This window comes from Agelaius tricolor, unplaced genomic scaffold (assembly GCF_023055355.1).
Source record: "Agelaius tricolor isolate 1412-34295 unplaced genomic scaffold, bAgeTri1.0.p SCAF_21, whole genome shotgun sequence".
Classification (NCBI taxonomy): Eukaryota; Metazoa; Chordata; class Aves; order Passeriformes; family Icteridae; genus Agelaius; species Agelaius tricolor.
In genome coordinates this window covers 9,712,736-9,733,860 of record NW_027269281.1, presented here as the reverse complement: position 1 = coordinate 9,733,860, position 21,125 = coordinate 9,712,736, and the positions used below count along the sequence as shown (strand labels likewise).

The 21,125-nt window shown below is 46.0% G+C and overlaps 1 long non-coding RNA gene across 1 annotated transcript; it reads right to left on the bottom strand.

Annotated features, from left to right (window-relative positions):
- Positions 1-423: 423 nt before the first annotated feature.
- LOC139598947 (uncharacterized) lies at positions 424-14,635 on the bottom strand. The gene is made up of 3 exons (XR_011682088.1): positions 14,614-14,635; positions 2,426-2,539; positions 424-665 (listed from the first exon to the last, which is right to left on the bottom strand). It is a non-coding gene; the product is annotated as an uncharacterized lncRNA (long non-coding RNA).
- Between the last annotated feature and the right edge of the window lie 6,490 nt (positions 14,636-21,125).

Below are 21,125 nucleotides of genomic sequence, written 5' to 3'. Positions count from 1 at the left end.
GGGGGTCAAATTGGTCATCCCTAACACACCCCAGTGTTGCAGCTTGAATTGCTGCTAGCAAAGTCCAGGGTAAAGAAGCAAAAAAGGCTTTTGCATAATATCCATAGATGTTTAATTCAGCCACGCGGTGAGATGTTCTCCTCTCAGATACCCACTCCCCCCTCAAGGTCCTGCTCTCTCCTCCATGGGCCTCCCAGCTGACCTTGGTCTCCAGGCAGTATCAAGGTGAGGCCCAATCAGGGAAAAGGGAGGGAGAGCCTCAGGAACACCTAGGTTCAGGCACAGGAACCGGGGAAGGAGCCAATGGGGTGTAACTTAGGAGAAGCCCCTCCAGGGCCTCCATAACTCCCTGTTTTTTACATTATTAAGAAAGCTTTTCTGAAGGATCAACTGAATTAACACAAAATGACAAAAACAATCAAAAGTGTCTATAAGACAATTTTCAAAATGCAAACAATTCTGAGTCTCCAATGTCCAAAAATATTTTCTGGAGTGTCTTAGAGCTGGCAGGAGGGATGCGGGGTTTTCTTAGCACGGTTTATCAGGAAACTGAGTCAGGAAAAAGTTTCTTTAGCAGGGGCTGTTTCTCTGTCTCTTGTGGTAAAGTGGTCGGCTGTGATAGACTCTGCACAAGGTAGCGTAGGTGGTGGTGTGCCTGTTGGAAACTCCAAATAGAAATCATTACTTTAAGAAAAAGATGGTTACTTTAGGGAAACTTTCCTTTCTTTCCCTCCTAATCGCGCTCCCTCTGGTCTTATGAAGGAACTGTGGGGAAAGGGATTAGTGGAGGGAGACCATGGGAGAGGGGAAAGGGTGGTAGGAATTTGTGGGAACATAAAAAAGGGGTAATAGGACAATGGAAAGGAAAAGGGGAAAGTGGGAGGGGGGCAGGAAGGCCACAGGAATTGGGGAAGGGTATTAGAAGAAGTGGGACTTATTGGACTGGAAGGTTCTTTCATTATCGACATGGGCCTTTGGATGCAGGACAGCTTGCCAGTATTCTGTGCTCTTCTTGCTTTTAGGCTGTTGCTGGTGCTTGATGGTTGTTGGTTTTGGGTTCTATTTCCTTGGTAGGTGTGTGGAGGACTTCTATGATGTGGATAATATTTTGCAGGTTTGTAGTCTGGTGCATGTTTACTGCCTTGCACTGGAACTCCACCAGGTCCTGTCACATTGGCTGCTTGGGGGCCTTTTCTTCCTTGTATTATATTAAATTCCACAATTTCTCCATCTCCTAGACTGTGGAGGTATTTCTTGGGATTATTCTCTTTTATGGCAGTCTGATGAACGAACACATCTTCTTTGTTATCATTCTGGGTTATGAAACCGTATTTGTTTTATACATTGAACCATTTTACTGTCCCCAAAACGTTCATGGCAAGGATATTTTTACCTTTGCCAGTGGGTTTGTGTTGGTGTTTCTGGATGCGTTGCTGGTGCTGCTGCTTAGGCGCTGCTGTGCGAAGTTCGTTTCACTCCTGGTGCTGGCGGCCGCGCTCAGGCTCGGCCCGCTCCCAGGGGTCTGTCTCAGCTGGTGCTTGTGGGCACTGCCAGTGTGGGGCTCTCAGAGCAGCGACAGTGGGCAGGGGGTGGCGGTTTTGCTGCCAGGACTGCGGTTCTGAGCCATCTCCCGGCGGGGCTGTCTGCCCACCCCGCGACAGCAGTGCCCCAGGTCCGCCAGTCTCGCCCGCCCGCCCTCGGCCCTCATGCAGCAGGTTGCCGTGGGGCGGGCTGGACAGTGAGTATCGGCCGGCTCACCCTGGCCTTGCTGAGCACCAGTGGGGCAGCTGTGGGTTTTCCGCGAAGGGGAGAGCCGCAGCGGGGCACGGAGCGGGGGCAGCCCTGTGCGAGGGGATACGGCTCTTGCCACCCCCACCACGTCTCATGGTGCTATAACAACCAAGGTAAACAAGACCGTCAGAGGAGGCGTGAGGACCTGAGGGTGGAAGGGGAGACCCTGCGGCCCCTGCAATGCATTCTCCACCATCTTGGGCAGCAGGAGTACAGACAGAAGAACTTGGAGGAGTCTTTCCTTGCAACAGGGGAGGGGGTGCAGGGGCACAAAGAGGGGAACACGGAGGAGGGGTTTTCAGCTGGTGTTCATCATCAAGATTCAGAACGCATTTCATCATCATACTAAATAAAGGATGGAATTCTGTGTTAGTTTTTAACCTTTCCCAAAGTACTTCCAAGAATTCATCAGTTAGGACTAAGTTCTGCGAAATATAAGGAAAATGCTTAAATAACCACTGTACAAAATACTTCAACTCCTCCTCTGAAAAGCAAAAATTTTCTTGACAAAAACACTTTTTGAGGTAGAGGTAAACTTTTTGTTGTGCGTGGGTGAGTGTTGTCTCCATCTTAGTCCAGTCCCTTCCCAACACCCAAGAGTACAAGGAGGAAGGAAATAAAATTTCAAACTCACCACACTGGGGTAAGAAAATTCTCGGGGTGGTCTAGTGCAGATGTTTTCCAGAAGAGGTCTCAAACTAATCCGGAGGTGCCACAGTCAGGGTGCCATTTGTTGCAGCTTGAATTGCTGCTAGCAAAGTCCAGGGTAAAGAAGCAAAAAAGGCTTTTGCATAATATCCATAGATGTTTAATTCAGCCACGCGGTGAGATGTTCTCCTCTCAGATACCCACTCCCCCCTCAAGGTCCCACTCCCCCAGGGGCCTCTTGGCTGACCTTGGTCTCCAGGCAGTATCAAGGTGAGGCCCAATCAGGGAAAAGGGAGGGAGAGCCTCAGGAACACCTAGGTTCAGGCATAGGAACCGGGGAAGGAGCCAATGGGGTGTAACTTAGGAGAAGCCCCCCAGGGCCTCCACACCCCAGGAGTTTTAGAAGTGGCCACTGTGGAGCGCCTTGCCCACAAGGTAACATGACTGGATGATAATCCAGTCTGGGTAAATCAGTGGCCACTCAGCAAGAAAAAGCTGAAGGTGCTCGAGGAACTCGTAGAGGAGCAATTGGCTAAAGGATACATTGAAGAGACAACTAGCCCTTGGAATTCCCTGGTCTTTGTAATAAAAAGGCCAGGAAAGGATGAGTGGCAGCTCCTCCATGATTTATGGGAAATAAACAAGGTAATTGAGGACATGGGGTCACTCCAACCAGGGATGCCCTCCCAAATGATGCTTCCCCAAAATTGGCAATTGGCTGTCCTGGACATCAAGAACTGTTTTTTCCATATTCCCCTGCACCCAGAAGACGCACCATGGTTTGCCTTCTCGGTTCCAACCATCTATCAAGAAGCCCCAGTGAAGTGCTACCACTGGAGAGTATTGCCTCAAGGAATGAAATGGTCTCCGTCCATCTGCCACTGGTACGTGCCTTCATTGCTGTCCCCAGCGCGCGCCCACAAAAAGGAGGTAATCATCCTACACTACATGGATGATGTGCTTGTGTGCGCCCCCAATGACATAATACTCCAAGACACACTTGACCTAATGGTTAAAGTTTTAACCTCTGCTGGATTCCAACTGCAGGAAGACAAGGTTCAGAGGATGCCATCTTGGAAGTACCTGGACTTGGAGATCACTGTATGGACCATTGTTCCGCAGAAATTGGAAATCAAGAGTGATCCCAAAACCCTAGCAGATCTCCATTTCCTGTGTGGGTCTTTAAATTGGGTCAGGCCTTGGCTAGGCCTCACCAACAAGGACCTAGCTCCCCTCCTCAATTTATTGAAAGGGGAGAGCTAGCCTCTCCCAGGGAACTGACACCAGAGGCAAAAACTGCCATCCAAAAAGTGCAGAAGGCTTTGGCTGAGAGGCAAGCTCATCGTTATCAGACCAAGCTGCCTTTCAAATTCATTGTTTTGGGAAAATTACTACACTTACATGGTCTGATATTCCAATGGATCGAAGGGCAGAATGATTCACTCTTAATTATAGAGTGGATTTTCCTCTCCCACCAGCGATCCAAAACCATCACACAGCCACAAGAGCTGAGAGCTCAGCTGATCCAGAAGGCCAGGGTGAGGTCGCATGAACTGGCCAGTTGTGACTTTTATTAGTGTATTCACCTCCTGGTCAAAATTTCTAAGGAGGGAAGGAATTCTCCTGAGAGGTTGACCAAAGAGATGTTTGAGCACCTGCTCCAGAGCAATGCCAGTCTCCAGCTATCTCTGGACAGCTACAGTGGGCAGGTATCAGTCCACGCCCTATCACGCAAGCTGTTTAATAAGGAATTCCACCTCATTGCTCCTGAGAAAATGAGTTGAAGGCCACTCAAGGCGCTTACAGTGTTCACTGACATGTCCAGGGCATCCCACAAGTTGGTGATGACTTGGAGAAATCCCCAGACTCAGCATTGGGAAGCTGATGTTGAGTTTGTGGAGGGGTCGCCCCAGGTCGCCGAACTGGCTGCAGTTGTGAAAGCCTTTGAGAAGTTCTCAGAGCCAATTAATTTGGTCACCAATTCAGCCTACGTGGTGGGAGTAGTGTCCAGGGTGGAGCAGGCAGTTCTCAAAGACATCAAGAACGAGCATCTCTTCAGGTTGCTCTCAAAACTAATTTATTTAGTTTCGCAGTGGGAGCATCCATTCTATGTGATGCATGTGAGATCATATACCGATTTGCCAGGCAAGATCGCAAAAGGTCATAGTAAAGCAGATTCCCTTGCCGCCCCAGCAGAAATGGCACACCTTCCAGACGTCTTCCAACAGGCAAAGCTAATTCATCAGCAATACCATCAAAATGTGCCAGGTCTGATCCGTCAGTTCCAACTAACCTGGAGTCAGGCTTGAGCCATTGTGGCCACCTGTCCCAATTGCCAGCTCCAGGCTGTGCCATCACTGGGTGTTGCGGTTAACCCCTGAGGCCTTGGAAGATGCGAAGTATGGCAAACAGACATCACACACATTCCCAGTTTTGGTCGCCTGAAATATGTGCATGTCAGCATAGACATATTCAGGTGCCGTTTATGCATCTGCCCACGCAGGGGAAAGGGCTGCACATGCCAAACAACACCTGGTGCAAGCTTTTTCAGTGTTGGGGATCCCTAGGGAAATCAAGACCGACAATGTACGCCTCCAAGGAGTTCCTGAGGTTTGTCCAGCAGTGGGGGGTGGAGCATAAGACAGACATTCCCCACTCCCCCACAGGTCAAGCTGTGATTGAGTGTGCCCACCATACACTCAAGCAAGTCCTGGCTAGGCAAGGCAGTTCAGCAGTGTGGATGACACCACAACAAAAGCTCCACAAAGCCCTGTTTACGATTAACTTTTTGAATTGTTCTTTTGAAAATATGAGTCCTCTGGTGGTATGGCATTTCCACAGTAATAATCGGTTTAAGTTGTCACAGCATCCACCAGTTCCCAGAAACTTGGGAAACCAAGGGTCCTTATGAGCTCGTCACCTGGGAGCGTGGCTACGCGTGTGTATCTACTCCCTCAGGCCCTCGATGGATACCCCAAAAGTGGGTAAAACCTTTTGTCCCCAAAAATCCAGCTCCAGCAGACGGGGATGAGAAGCAAGCAGCCATCGCCTCAAGAGAAGATGCCGCCAGAAAGAGGAGGAAGAATCTTCCTAAAAGAATTAGCTACATTCCAGCAGAACCCTGAATTTTAATGTGTTTTTAAAATGTTCGTTTTCCTTTGTACCTCCCACCTAACCTCACGATGAGTCCTGTCCGAGTTGTCATCCTGTTAGCACTGAGCAGTCTGACAGCTGCATGGATTGCCCCACAGCCACGCCAAAACATCTGGGTGACCCTGGCACGGACGCTCCAACAAGAAAATATATGCCTGTCCACTGCAGCAGTGAGAGATCCTCTGTCTACCTGCCTGGTAGGGATTCCATTGCAAGCTGGAGAGTTTACAGCCAAGTTTGACACACCTATGCCTGACCCAAGTCCCAAATCACATCACACACAACCACACAATACCTGTCAGCGGCGGGCTGTAACGATTAGGAACCCCATAGAGGAGTGGCTGCCAAAGTTACCCAGAGCTGCTCAGGAACCTCAAGAGTTAGAGCTGTTGGGTTCCTCTCCTGCACCATACTGCGTACACTTTGTCTTTACCCCACTTTCCAACACCAAACCTTTTAACAACATACTACAGTATTGAGAAGAGTTCACTGCCAGAAGGTGGTGTAAGGTTTTAAGCTGTGTCACAGCAGATAAGCCATACCATTCACATCCCAAAAGCCTCCCTGAAGGTTTGTTTTTAATTTGTGGGGATCGGGCATGGGCAGGAATCCCTTCTCGGCTTTTAGGAGGGCCATGTACCATTAGGCGGTTGTCCCTGTTGACACCCAATCAAACTATGATTGGCAAATGGACTCAAAAAAAGAATTAGGTCAGTAAAATTCAAAAGAGAAGCATTGACAATTTGGACCCAAATTGTGATTCAGAAATTTTTCATTGGGCAAAGCCAAAGCAAATCGCTGTATCCCTGTTCCTTCCATGGGTTGCAGCAGCCAAAGCTCTAGGTAAATTGGGCCACCTAGAGTGCTGGATAGTCAAACAGGCAAACTTGACATCCACAGCCATCAGCTCCCTCCTAGAGGACGAGGAAATTACCAGGCAGGCCACACTCCAAAATTGTGTGGCCATAGATTTCCTCCTGCTGCTGCATGGACATGAGTGCAGGAATTTGAAGGACTTTGCTGCTTGAACTTAACATCAAAAGCACCCAACGTCCACGTAGCCCTCTGAGAAATGAAAAGCCTGATTGGACAAGTCAAGCAGGAATCCGAGGACTGGTCAGTGGACTGTTCAAAGACTGGGGACTCTCGGTGTGGTGGGCTTCCATAATTAAGACAATTCTGTTGTTTTTTGTTGTTCTTTTCCTAATCATGTTAGCATTCAGAATTCTACATTGCATGCTTTTAAAAGCGATCAACAGTTTAATCTCCACTACCTCAGAAGTCAACCGCACAGAGTTTGTGGACCTAAAGCAAACTGACAGGCCCGCAAATCATGAGTGGTAGATGAATTCATAATCTGTATCAGAATAGGTCCGATGCTTTCTTTTAGCTTTGTTTTTAACAGAAAAGGGGGAGGTGTTGTATTGCACTAAATAGTTTATTTAGTTGTTTTGTACTGGGTTCTGTATTATTGCACAGAATAGTATGTTTATATCCTCATGGGATTCCCCTCTTATATCACATGGTCTTTCCCTCCCCCAAAAGCCCCAGTGGTGATGGTTTGTCCCAGGTTTACTCCTCCCTTCGCCCCCTCACTTGTATCCCATTGGCTGTGGTCCTCTTCCTCTGCCCCCCATTCTCCTGGGTTTAAAAGTCTCCCACCATGAGGCATCTCTCTTTTTCACCTGGGAAGTCACCTGGATCACCTCATGACTCCTATCTAGGAAATAAAATAGGACTTTGTTCCCGAGAGGCCAAGAGCGCCTCCATCTTTTGCTTCTGTCCTATGTAAGATTGTAAGGACTAAGGTCCATAGCTAGCCGGATTGGACCCAAACAGCTGGCCAGATTCAATCTTACACTCCCTGAGCAATGAGAGGAACAACAGATGATGAACTGACCATAACCCCCATTCCCTCCCTCCTTGCACCGCTGGAGGGAGGAGGTAGAGATGGTAAGAAAGTAGGAGCAGGGGGAAGGTGATTTTAAGAGTTTATTTTACTTCTCATTATCCTGCTCTGATTTTGTTAGCAATTAATTCATATCTCTAATGAGAGCCTGTTTTGCCCATGATAGTATTTGATGAGTGATCTCTCCCAGTCCTTATCTCAACCCATGAACTCTTATATTTTCTCTCCCCTATTCAGCTGCAGAGGGGAGTGAGAAAGTGGCTTTGGTGGGTGCCTGGTATCTGGCCAGCCAGTGTCAACCCACTACAGTGGGCATGGCCAGGTTGTTATTCTATATCACTCGCATCATCACTGGGGGGTGTGATTTCAGGAGGAAAAGCTGGGCACCCCATTGGAAGTGCTCAATTTTGCCTCCCTCTCCTACGGGAAGTTGTCAGCATCAGCCCCTGCAGACCTGGCCCCCTGCCGTCACTGCTGGTTCCCCTCCCGTTTTCTCCAGAACGTGGCTACAGGACATGGTACTGAAAGAAAAGCAGTGAAAATGTGAACTGACAGTAGTGCTCAACCAACAGCACCAATGCAGAGGCTGCTGCAGGGAAAGGACCAGCAGGGGTGACCACAGCCCAGCCAAGTCCATCAAGCCGAACAGAAGGGAGCCCAGCTGAGCCAAAAGGAGCACAGAGGAGCAGTTAAAAAAGGTCACAGCAACCTGTGGGACTGACCTCCAGCATGGCAGTAGAAATGGCAGCATAGATACCTGCACGGAACTGAGCCCAGCAGAGTGGCAGCGCAACCCAACTCAAATGACCTAGTTTTCAGGGGCTTTGTTTGTCATTGGTTTTTTCATTGTCTAGGGTTGGGGGGTGCAGGAAATGCTAGTTGTGAGACCCCCTTGCCAGCTTGCCTTTATTTTCAATGGCCACATGAGCAGCATGCAAGAATTGTCACCACCTTGCCTTTGTCTGGGGAAGCCACATGTATGCAACCTACAGAACGCACTTGCCATCTTGTTTTTTCCTGGTGATGAACATCTATTTGTGGGTAAAACATCTCTTTTTTGCATGCTTTTGCTATCAATACTGCCATTGTTACTGTGCATGGCTTATTCCATTGCTTTGTGCTTTCAATAAATTGTTATCTCAACCCATAGTCTCTGCTTTTGTCCCTCCCTTATTGGAAGGGGTGTGGCTTATTTGGAGTTTAATTTCCAGCTGGTGTTAAAACCAGCACAGTCCATCCAGCCAAATACTTATCCACCAAATAGTCTATCCATCAAATCCATGTCTCTCCAATTTGGAGATAAGGATGTCATGTGGGACCATATCAAAGGCCTTACAGAAATCTAGATAATTGACATATTTCAGTCTTCCCTTGTCAACCACTGCCATAGAAGGCCACCAGATTGGTCAGGCATGATTTGCCCTTAGTAAAGCTGTACTGGCTGCCTTGGATCACATCATCTTTTATATGCCTTAGCATATCTTCTAGGAGGATCTGCTCCATAACCTTCTCAGGCACAGAGGTGAGGTTCACCAGTCTGTAGTTCCCCAAGTCTTCCTTTCTCACCTTCTCAAAAATGAGAGTGATGTTTCCCTTTCTCCAGTCACCAGGGACTTCACCTGACTGCCACGATTTTTCAAATATGATGGAGAGTGGCTTGGCAACAACATCAGCTAGTTTCCTCAGGACCCTAGGATGCATCTCGTCAGGCCCTATAGATTTGTGTCTATTCAGCATCAAGTGGTTCCAAACTTGCATTTCACTTACATGCACAGGAGGGACTTCATTCCCCCCACATCCACCCAGACGATCAGGGACTTGAGAGAAGTGGAAAGCCTAACTGCCAGTGAAGACCAAGACAAAGAATTCGTTGAGTACCTCAACCTTCTCCATATCAGTTGCAACCAGTTCACCCTTCTCACTTATCAGGGCAGGTGCACTCTCCTTGGCCTTTTTTTTGACCTGTTAACCTGGGTTGACAGGACAACATTCTACTTATAGAATTATTCTACTTATAGAATCCCTTCTTGTTATTCTTCACATCCCTTGCCAAGTCTTGTTCCAGATTTGCCTTGGCTTTCCTGACCCCATCCCTACCTCTCCAAACCATATCCCCGTACTCTCCCCAGGTCACCTGTCCCTGCTTCCACTGGCTGTGCATTTCTTTCTTACTCCTCAGTTTGAGGAGCATTTTGCTGGGATGCAAGTAATAGCTGCAAGTCAAATCTCTATGAGCTCAGAATTTGTTGGGAACTGGAATAATCTCACAGACGGCTCTCAGAAGGAGCCGTAGTTCCCCACTCCTGGGCCAATTCTCTTTAAAAATGTGTTCACATGCCATTTCAGGCCTCCACACCAGATTGCTGACTTCTGTTTCACATCCACCTCTGCCTGTGTAATCCCTTTGACATTCATCAGGCTGCTCTTGAGTGAGGATTATGGATAAAGGTATGAGCCATGTTTAAAAACACTTCTGTGAACAGCAGGTCTGGAAATTATATCTCAAAAATGTGAGATAGATACTGATGCTATGATTATTTTTTGCCTTTTCTTTTATATACCTTTTATGTATCCTCAGTATTCTTAGCATGCATACTTGTAATTCCTTAAGTCTGATAATTTAGCATAGTCCTGGTATTCTGTTAGGCCAGAAGACCAAACATCCTAGAGGCCTTGCAGCTGGAGACCAAGGTCCTCTCTAGAATACATCCTGTAAACTAAGATTTGGCCCATCCAGGGAGAATTCTTTGGGATGGGGAGATATCACACTATTCATTTAAGCCTCTCATTGGGGCATCTCTGTTAGATATGCTAATTTGCAAGGTCTATAAAATTGTATACACAATCTATCGGGGGTGTGCATTTTGGTGTGCACCATCTTGGCCAAGTGCTGCACTATAAGGATCCTTATTGAATACCGAGGTAAAAACCCCTTTATCCCTTAATCATGTCTGGCTCTCAATTTTAGGACCAAGGCATCAATACAGTTGTGCTCACTACATCATCTCAGCAATTCCCTAATATTCCAGAAACTGGTAAGCTACAGAATTCAATAAACACTGCTAATTAATTAAGGGTTAATCTGACAATTTAGAAGGGTCAGCCTTATACTGGACATTTTCACCAATATCTTAAAAAGTAGTGACTGTGGTTACAGATACCTCCAAATCCTTTAACAAAACTGAACATTTCCAAAAGGCATGATGTAACAGCAAGTTCCTTTGAGTCTCTTTTTTTTCACAGAAATCACAGAATGGGTCAGGTTGGAAGGGACCACAGTAGGTCATCTGGTGCAACTTCTCTGCTCTAACAGAATCATCCTAAAACACATTGCACAGGATCGTGTCCAGACAGTTCTTGAATATCTCCAGTGAGGGAAACTCCACACCCTCTCTGGGCAACCTGTTCCAGTGTACAGTCACTGCACAGGAAAGAAGTTCTTCCTCATATGCAGGTGGAACTTCCTGTGCATCAGGTTCTGCCTGTTGCCTTGTGTCCTATTGCTTGCCACTACTGAGAAGAGCCTGGTCCATCCTCTTGGCATCCCCCCTTTAGATATTTATACACATTAATGAGGTTCTGTAAAGGACTTAAAGATCAGTTGCCTGTCTCAAACACTGTTACCACAGAAGGACTCCCATTGTGGAAAACCGTGTAAAGAAGCAACTGCTCATCTGCAACCACCAAAAGAAGCAACTGCTCAACTGCGACCACTGAAGCCCCCTCCATCCGCCCGCCAATATGCCCCTAAGGATACCTGGAACCATCTTGATAAGATAAAGGTGGTACTATTATCCAAGTGTTGTCTCAGGCACAGGGGGAAGTAAACAAAGCGAGGGGAGATAATTATCACTGATAATAGACACACAGAATCCACAAGGAAAGCCAACTCAGCAACTGTGCTGAAATCAGCTCTGATTGGGTAAAAAGTAATTCCAGCAAGGGTAGACCACAACCCTCAGACTTGAAAGGACTAATTACAGAATCACAGAATTAACTAGGTTGGAAAAGACCTTTGAGATCATTGAGTCCAACCTATGACCTAACACTACCTTGTCAACTAGACCATGGAACTAAGTGCCCCATCCAGTCTTTTCTTAAACACCTCCAGGAAAGGTGACTCCACCACCTCTCTGGGCAGTACATTTCAATGCCCAATCACTCTTTCCATGAAGAACTTTTCCTAATGTTCAACCTAAACCTCCCCTGGTGCAGCTTAAGACTGTGTCTTCTTGTTCTGTTGCTGGTTGCCTGGGAGAAAAGATCAACCCCCACCCTGGCTACAACCTCCTTTCAGGTAGTTATAGAGAGTGATAAGGTCTCCCCTGAGCCTCCTTTTCTCCAGGCTAAACAACCTCATCTCCCTCAGCCACTCCTCATAGGACTTATGTTCTAGACCCTTCACCAGCCTTGTTGCCTTTAGCATTACAAGGGAGGGGAATCATTTAACCAATAGAATAAGAGAACTGTGTAGTCAATTAGCCAATGAGCATGAATCCCTTTGTTTGCAAAAATGTATAAATAATTAAAAGCTTTTAACAATCTCAAGACCCTTACCACTGAGAAGCCCAGGGTGAAGAAGGACCAAAGGACACTGCTAAATACATGGGTGGTGACTATCTTCTTCTTGAATCTGTTTGTTTCTCCCTTTTCTATTCCTTTCTCTCTACCTCACATTTTACTGTTAAATAAAATCCATGCTATTGACTTCAGCATATAGTCTGGTTTGCACCTTAATTTAGGTAGAGGCATCTCTCAATCAGATCTTAACAGTTTCCCTCTCAGGTATCTCTTCTCAAGGCTGAACAGGCCCAGTTCCCTCAGCCTTTCTAGTTTTCTTTCACTACAGCCTCTCAGTTATAACCCTTTGGTCATAGCTCCCCAGAGCTTTTACTCTGAAGATCCAGAGGATGGCAGGGATGGTACTAACAAATATTAAAACGATCCTTTGCCCCAAGAATAGAAAAATGTTATCCCTATATGTTTCTCTCAAAAACAGGAATTAAGAGAGAATTCTGACCTCCTGCCTTTAGTCAGTCCTTAATGATTTACTAAAATAAATTAAACTCTCCAAATTGCCCTAGTGGCCTTTTATAAGGCAGGTAGAGATGACACACTATAGAAAACTGCAATCAACAAGAGAGCAGCAAAGAATATTGCCATAAAAACATTCTGCATGCTAATCTATAAACTAGCATTTTAAGAACACCTAAAGGCCAAGTCACAAAATCTATTGGGGAAGGGGAGTGTTCTTTGGACAAAAGCAGGAAGATTTTTGTCTGAAAAAAACTTAAACCTACAAACCAAGTGCCTGATATTCAAACAGACACATTCAAACATATCCTCTTAAAAAAACCCACCACAGTAAAGGCCTTGAGGATGAGGCAGTCTGCAGTCTACTATAGTCTCTTCTCTTCTAAAAATATCTAGAGCTCTCCCAAAATGGGCCATGAACTATTATTAGATGTATGTTGAACATTTGTAGAAGCTCCAAGCTAACAAATTCATTTCACAAGCACTCCAGTTAACAAATAAGATGGGCACATCAAAAGACATTGCTTCAGTCTTTTTTAAAACTACTGATAGCTATTCTTTTAAGTGATAAAAGTTCAGTCCTATAGTTGGCGTGAAACCAAATTCCTTTTCCCTCCATAATTCCTGTATTACTTCTGGCAAACAACTCAGGGGCATATATAATTCCAAAGATATTTAGGTACCCAATCCCAAATGGAGTCTATCAATACTTATGCATATCCAGATAAGCGATTATAGTGCCTTGGAAAATGCAGATCACAGCTCAAGCCTGGAGGAGATAAATGAAGAACCACCTCTGCTGTTTACACTGGGGATTTAGCCACCTCTGAAGCGACGCCCTTTGAGAGACCTTGGAATGAGGGCTGAAAACAAGTGAGGATGCTAAACAAGAAAACATGTAAATGTACATAAAAAGTTTTGTAAAAAATATAAATGTTCAATTTAGGATTAAGATGGATCATCTTTTTTTTTTTTCCTAAGATTAAGAAAACAAGTTTGTTGTCCTCAAACAAAGAAACTCAATTCTTTCCATGAGATTTTTTAACTGAGCTCCTCAGCTACACTACAGCCCCTTCAATCCAAGTAGTGTCAGTGCTGGAAGAAGCCTTAGCATAGGAAATTCTTTGGCAATCACAGTAGTTCAAGCATCAGACCATTCTCAACACTAAAGCCTAACTCAGAGTGGTTCCTATTTAACTGACTTTTATTCCATTTGTAGGATGGTCTAGGTCAGGGAGGATTCAGTGTGTATGTAATATTCCCTCAGCAGCACTTCTGCAGGTGTGGATGCTGTAAGAAGGACAATGTTCTCCTTACAAAGATATTCACAGATAGTGAATGTGTTAGGGGATAAGTGCAATATAAAAGATATTAAACTGAAGATAAAATAGGTCTGAAAATAAATACTGGGTTATGGCTTCACAGGCACAGTTTTCCCAGTCAGAAAGTGGTTAATGATTTTTCAACGGTTCAGTAATAATTAGTATTTATAAAAACCCAGTAGTTATTCGTCATTCTCCCTTCAGCTTGCAGTAAGGGTACCATAGCTCTAGGCTCTCCTGAGGGCGCCGAGCCTTGCCAGGCGCCATGCGAGCGCCGGGCCCAGCTTCCCGCACGCAAGGGCCGAAATTGAAGGGGGAGGGGGGCAGGGGAGGAGAGTGGGTATATATCCCACCAACAGCACAACCCACATGGCAGAGATGGAAAGCAGGCTAGCTGAGCCGCGCCATACCGCCCCGCTCCCCCGCCCCGGCCACACACACACAATCCGCAAAGTGACAGGGAGAGATAGCGCCACAGGGCATGCCACCGACTCCCGCATTTCAGGGCGGCCCTGATTCCCCTCTAGGGAAGGAACAGGAAGCCGCGGGGCCCGGCGGGCAGCTTGCCGCCTCAGCGCGAGGCGCTGACGTCTTTCACCCCCCCCCCCCCCCCAACAAGCACCAAAGGTGCGGCGGGGACTACCCGAGAGGAAAGGCCGTAGGAGAGGGGTGGGCGAGGGGTCCCCCGCCGCGAAAGCGGTCAGTCGCAATCTTGGCCCGCGTCTTTCCCGCAGCCGCTTCCCTCTCTTTCCTCACCCGCAGCTCCTCGAAATCCGCCATTTTCTACCCGCTGGGGGTGGTGCTGCTGCGGCCGCCGGCCCCTACTGCCACCATAGTGCACCCTGTGCGCGCCCCCGGCACGTGACGAAGGAGGGCAGCTCCGGCGACGAGGGGAAGGGCGCTCCACTCCTCTATGGTGGGCCGCCTCTACTGCCCTGAGGGAAATCGTGAGAAGAAACCCGTCGTATTTAGTACGGACGCACCCGCCGGTACTGGGCCAGGCCTCTCCACGCCCATAGCGGTTCCAAGCTGGCCCCAACCAGCGAGGTGGTAGGGAAGAGGCAGCTCCTCGGGCCCTGCTGAGCTCCAGCAGCAGCTCCAAGCCTGTCAGGAAAGCTAAGCACTCCGGGGACGTAATCCCGGTGGGATCACACCACTTGGGGCTGCAGCGCTCCCTCTCTCCAGGATCAACACCGCAGAGAACATACTCGGCTGTTAGGAAAAAAAAAAAAAATGAAAAAACAAATAATCCAGGCTTGTGCTTTAAGTGGATTAAATGGAAAGGTTGTGCTTGCACCATTTTACAGCTTTCTTAGTTTTATCCATCTAATCGAGAGCATTTGTGTTATAATGATGATGTAGTACTTTTTATTAATAAAAACTAAAGCAAAAATGTCACCAAATTGTCAGGAAAATTAATCCACAAGCACCAGAAATTTATGTCCAAAAAGGAGACACAGGAGTCTTGTAACTTTATTTGAATAAAGGGAGAGGCCATGGGGCATTTCCCATGGGGTCTCTCAAATTGTTAGAGGATGCAGCCTCCTTTTTATCCTAATTTCCCGGCCGCATTTCCCTCTCTCTTTCTGCATTGGCTGAGGTACTTTAGAGGTACAGACTTCCTGAAACACCTAATACCCAAGACCCCCTTCTAATGTATACCCCCCCCCTCCCCCCCGGCCCATTTTTCTTTTTCCTTGTGTCTCTGTTCTTTTTCTCTAAATCCAGAGATTTAGCACAGTCTTGAGTGAGTAACAGTCTGTGTCAGTTAGTGGAATTTCTATGGAATTTATGGTTCCCCCATTGCTTCTTTTACCTCTCCATATCTGGCCTTATCTACCATCAGGCACACAGTTTGTTTGTAAAGACACCTCCTTCTCATTCCTTTGAACAGTAAGCTTCAAAACTGAATAATGAGCTTCTGACTGCAAGCGAAATGTTGGGACATTCACAGAAAAATAAACAACAAGGTGCTGCAAAGAATATTATTTTCAAAAGCAGCCAGAGACCATTATTTGGTAGCAATAATTACCTACCCACAATATTCAGTTTCATTGGCAACTGGACCCTTAAGCCAAACAATTTATAGCAAGAAAAAAACAAAGCAAAGGCTGTGCTAACAAACAGGCAAGCACCCAAGCCAACCCAAAGAAGATGCTGAAGAGAGACACTAAAAAAGAAAAAATTCTTAAATGCAAAAGATAATTGCCCATATTTACCAAAATTTGTGCATGATCAATGGATTCAGAGCAGTAACTACAACTATAAGGTATCTCAGAACAAATATGAGTACACTACACCCAGAGTTTTCTAATGGGCCAATAGATATGCCACATCAACAGCAGATTCATCTAGGAAGGAGAGAACAAATAGCTGAGCTTTTCTATAGGGTATTGATGTCTGCCATATACACTAGCTATGGTCACTTAAAACTACTATAAGGTCTGGACATGAAGGAACTCAGTAATTAACATTATTACCACTAATTTTGCAATAGCTTTTTCAGGCAGGTTTTCCTTTTTCTTTACTATCAGCTAGTCCAAGATAAACTTTAGTTCTACTAAAGTTTTTAGCCATAACCACAGATAGCTAGTCCTTCTCTGCATAAACTGGTTCTATGTTTCATCTCAGAACAGTAATTTCTTGACAATTAAAAAAAGACTTCAGTAATTTCAAACCCATCTGTTAGTCAAAACAGGAATATTAAAATTGTTGAAAAATGTGAAATATGTAAAACTTTCTTAAGAAAATATGTTTTTAATGTTTGATCTTTCAAGCCTAATCAACAAGGAAGTAAATTTAATCCACGAAATCGAGAGTAGCTTCCAAGCCCTAAGTGATGTCCAGGTGTTAGAAAGACAAACTATTTCTTGGTAGAATTGTCTTATTATGGTTTAGGGCTTGACATGTTTCAATGATCTCAGACCTAGGGGAGGTTAATAAAGTTTTGGAAGAAGGATGTACCACTGATAGTGGACACAAAGAATGCAGAATTTACAGGCCACAAGGACATTTGGTAGACCTCCCAAGATAAGGGCGAAGCCAATAAAAACAACTCAGCAACTGTGCTGAATCAGCTCCAACGGGGTAAAAGGTAAATCCAGCAGGGGGAGATCACAACCACCAACTCATGAACCACTGACCCCAGAAACCCATTGACTCCAAAGAAGAGAAAGACTAAGCGTGCAGAATAATTTGCATTAGAAGCAAGGGAAACATTAACCAAGACAACTATGTAGCTTGTAGCCAATGAACACTAATTCTTTTGTTTGCTAAAATGTATAAATAGTAAAAGGTTTTGGTAGTTGATTTGTGGAATACCACTGAGCATCCAGGCTTGTGCAACTATGAAATAAACAATCACTCTCTCGAGTGTGTAATTATTGTCTTCTTGCACACCAGGTAACAAACTGATTTTTGTGGACAACAAAAGTAGGAGGCTAATTGAACATGCTGTCTGCCACACCATGGCATGAATTCAACTCCTACTGTCACCAAAACTAGGAAGAAAAGAAGCTCTCCAATGCCATCTTTTAAGTGTTGAGCGAGTCAGGCATTACTTTATTCTGTCCAGGAAATTCAGTTGTGTATTGGTTTTGAATGGCCTGGTTTTTTTGTAGCAGGGGGGCTACAGAGATGGCTCCTGTGAGAAGCTGCTGGAGACTTCCCACCATGTCCAGCAGAGCCAATCCCTGATGGCCCTGAAGATGGACATGCTGCTGGCCAAAGCTGGGCCAATTAGAGAGGTTGGTAATGCCTCTGTGATAACATATTTGAGAAGAAAATCAAAACAAAGTCACAGGGTTTTGCTTCTAGTCAGAGAAGAGGAGGAGGTGAGAACATGTGAAGGAAAACAATGTAGCAAAACCAAGGTTAGTGGAGAAGGAGGGGGAGGAGATGCTCCAGACACCAGAGGCAAGATGCCTCTGCAGGCCGTGGTGCTGACCATGGTGAAGCCGGTTGTCCCCCTGCAGCCCGTGGGTCCACAGGAGATGCAGAGATCCACCCGCAGCCTGTGGGGGAGGTGCTCACACTGGAGTGAGGGGATGCCTTGAGGAAGCTGTGATCCGGTGGAAGACCCAGTGGAGAGAGAGGGCCCCTGCTTCCAGGCTGGAGCAGCCTGTCCATGGAGGACTGCACCCTGTGGACAAAGAAACCCATGTCGCAGCAATTTTGGGAGGACTGTTTGCCCATGGGGAGAATTCATCATGTTGCAGCAGGTGCGGTATGGCCGCTGCTCATGAGAGTGGACCCATGCTGGAGAAGTTCACAGAGAACCATCTCCCATGGGAGGGACGCCATGGTCTCACAAGGGAAGGACTCCTCTCTCAGAGCAGCAGAAGAAAATCTTGGTGATGAACTGTCCAAAACCCCCATGCCCTGTCTCTCTGAGCTGTCAGTGGGAAGGATGGAGGGACTGGGGGGAAAAGGTGTTTTAAGGGCTTATTTTACTTCTCATTATCCTCCCCTGATTCCATTAGTAATAAATTCACTTTGCTACCTTAAGTTGAGCCTGTTTTGCCCTTGAAGTGTTTTTCTCCCGGTCCTTAACTCATGAACTCTTTGGTAATATTTTTTTCCCTCTCCTTTGCCCAGCTGTGGCAGGGGAGGGTGAGCAAGTGACTCTCGTGGGTGCCTGGCATAGGGCCAGTGTCAAACCATAAGTGAAAATCATTTCAACCACACATGCTTCTTTTCCAGACTTTTCACATATTTATACATTAAAAAACTCAAAGAAATTCTTGTTCATTGGTTCTACATTACACAATTCTTAGTATTCAATCTTCTATTGATTATTGACCCCTTCACCTTCTATGCTATTTAGTCCTCATTCTTCAGTTCTCTTATCAGTCTTTTCCCAGAGTGAGTGTCTCTGATCTGGTGGGGGGGGGGGAGGTAATGTCTGTTAATGTCCGTTTATCTCCTCTGTATCTTCTGGCTACTCCCAACATGTAGATGTTAAACTTTTAGAGTCTAGGAATCTTCTTTTTGTTTCTTGAAGCCCATCAGGCCTCACCCAGGAAAACACAAACCTCCAATGAACAGGGTCTTTTGAAGAGAAACCTCACTTCTTCCCCCCCTTGGCAAAGGCGAACAAACCCATGGCAAAAATTACTTAAAACTGAAAAAAAAAAATTAAAATTTATATAATTTCCAACAATTCCCCCTTTGGAGGTGATCCTAATTTCCTTTAAGATCACTTCCACTTAACTCATTGACTTAAACAATACTAATTAAGACTTTGAAGAAAAAGAAGAAAAAAGAGAGACAAAAAAAAAATATAGGACACATATAGAAACTCCAAAATGAAGGTAAATACCCCTTGGCCTTCCTGGCCCCTTCCCCCAGGTGGGACTTCTGGTCATTTGGTCACTCAGGAGCTGGGTTACGGGAGAATGGGGCACTGCCTCTACTGTGCCCTTGATTTGAACCACTGCTGGGCTGGGATACGGGCTCTAGTGGGGGTAGGGTGCGCGGAGCAGGGCACTACCTCACCAGGGCATGGCCTGACCTGCCCCCTTCCCCACACACATGCGTCTCAAAATGTCTTGAGACATCAATCTTTCCAGTCTCTGACAACCATCCTGTGGCTCGAGATATTGATTGGAACCACAGTAATGGTACCTTTCCTCTTGTGGTCTAATCTAGCAGACAGAGCAGAAAGGAAAGTATAGTGGAACGCATTTAATGGGCAATTGCTATCTCAGTAATCAAAGCCTAAGTCCAGATAATATCCTTCTATGCAGTTCATCACCCCCCAGCCCTTGAGTCTCTAAAATTGCAGGCAAGGTGCAATGCAAATCTGGATCCAGGGGAGAGTTCATTAACAAGTCCTTCAGCTGCAGTGTCCAAAGACTCCAGCAGTTTGGTCCATGATCTTCTTTGTGTTCCTTGAGATAGCACTCTTCTTTGGTGAGGTTCAGCATTCTCAAATATTTAGACAATTTCATAAAACTATTTTTGATACTTGTTGAACTTGTAAGCTGAGCTCCAGAATAGCTTGGCAAGTTCAGTTTAGGTCACCTTGTTTTTGAAGTCCATAATCTTACAGATCCAGGCATTACCACAACCTAAACAAATATACATGTCCCAGATTACCACCCTTATCCCTCCCACCAACCAGGTTTCAGGGGGATCCCCTGTTTTGCCAATTGACGGGGGGTAATAGAATGGACACAGACACCAATAGGAAGAATGATCTTATTTTACTATTAATATTGAGGCAAAACATAGGTAAAAGGACACATTTGGTAAAACAATAAGCTTATTGCTTTCTTGGCTTTAGCAACAAGTAAAAATAAGCAAGGCAATGCATCTAATCATTACTATATGAGAGAGAGAGAGAATAGTGATTGAGAAAGATATATCACCAATTGCCTAAATACCATCATTCAGAGTCTGCAATCGCTAGGGAGCCCCGTTTCACAGTGAGGACTTGGAGAACCCTTCCCGGCAACTGGGGAAATCCTAAGTGTTGCATCCACCTGTAAGTGAGGTCTCCAGTTCGCCCAAAAAATGGGTTCAGCTTTTATAGGCCCAAATTGAAAAGTCCAAATGACTTGTTTACATTCTTGTGCAGAAAACATCTGGTTCTGATGGCTCACTTCCTGACCAGCTGGGGCCAGGACTTGGCCAAAGCCCAGGCCATGGCTGGGGGGGGTGCCTTGGTTATACACTGGCCAAACATCAGGCACCCACAACAGCTGCTCGCTTACCCTTTCTTGCTCTCAGCTGGGCAGAGTAGAGGGGAAAAAAATTAATGAAGGGCTCATGGGTTCAGATGAGGACTGGGAGAAAAAACTCTAAGGGCAAAACGGGTTCAAATTTAAAGGTTTAAAGTAAATTTATTATTAGCAGAGTCAGAGGAGGGTAATATGCCTTTAAAACACCTTTTTTCCCCCCCAGCCCCTCCCTCCTTACCATCGACAGCTCAGGGACACAGGGTGTGGGGGTTTTGGTTAGTTTGTCACTCGAGATCTTTTCCTCTTCATTCAGGGAGAGGAGTCTTTGCTATGCCGTGGGGTCCCACCCACGGGAGACAGTTCTCTGTGAACTTCTCCAGTGTGGCTCTAATTTCACAAGCAGCAGTCTTGCCAAAACTACTGCAACGTGAGTCCCTCCGCAGGCAAACAGTCCTCCCAAAATTGATGCAGCATGGGTCACTCGTCCATGGAATGCAGTCCTCTAAAAATAAGCTGGTCTAGTTTGGAATCAAGGACCCTTTTCCTCTATCTCTGGAAGCAGGGGCCTACTCTCTCCATTCAGGT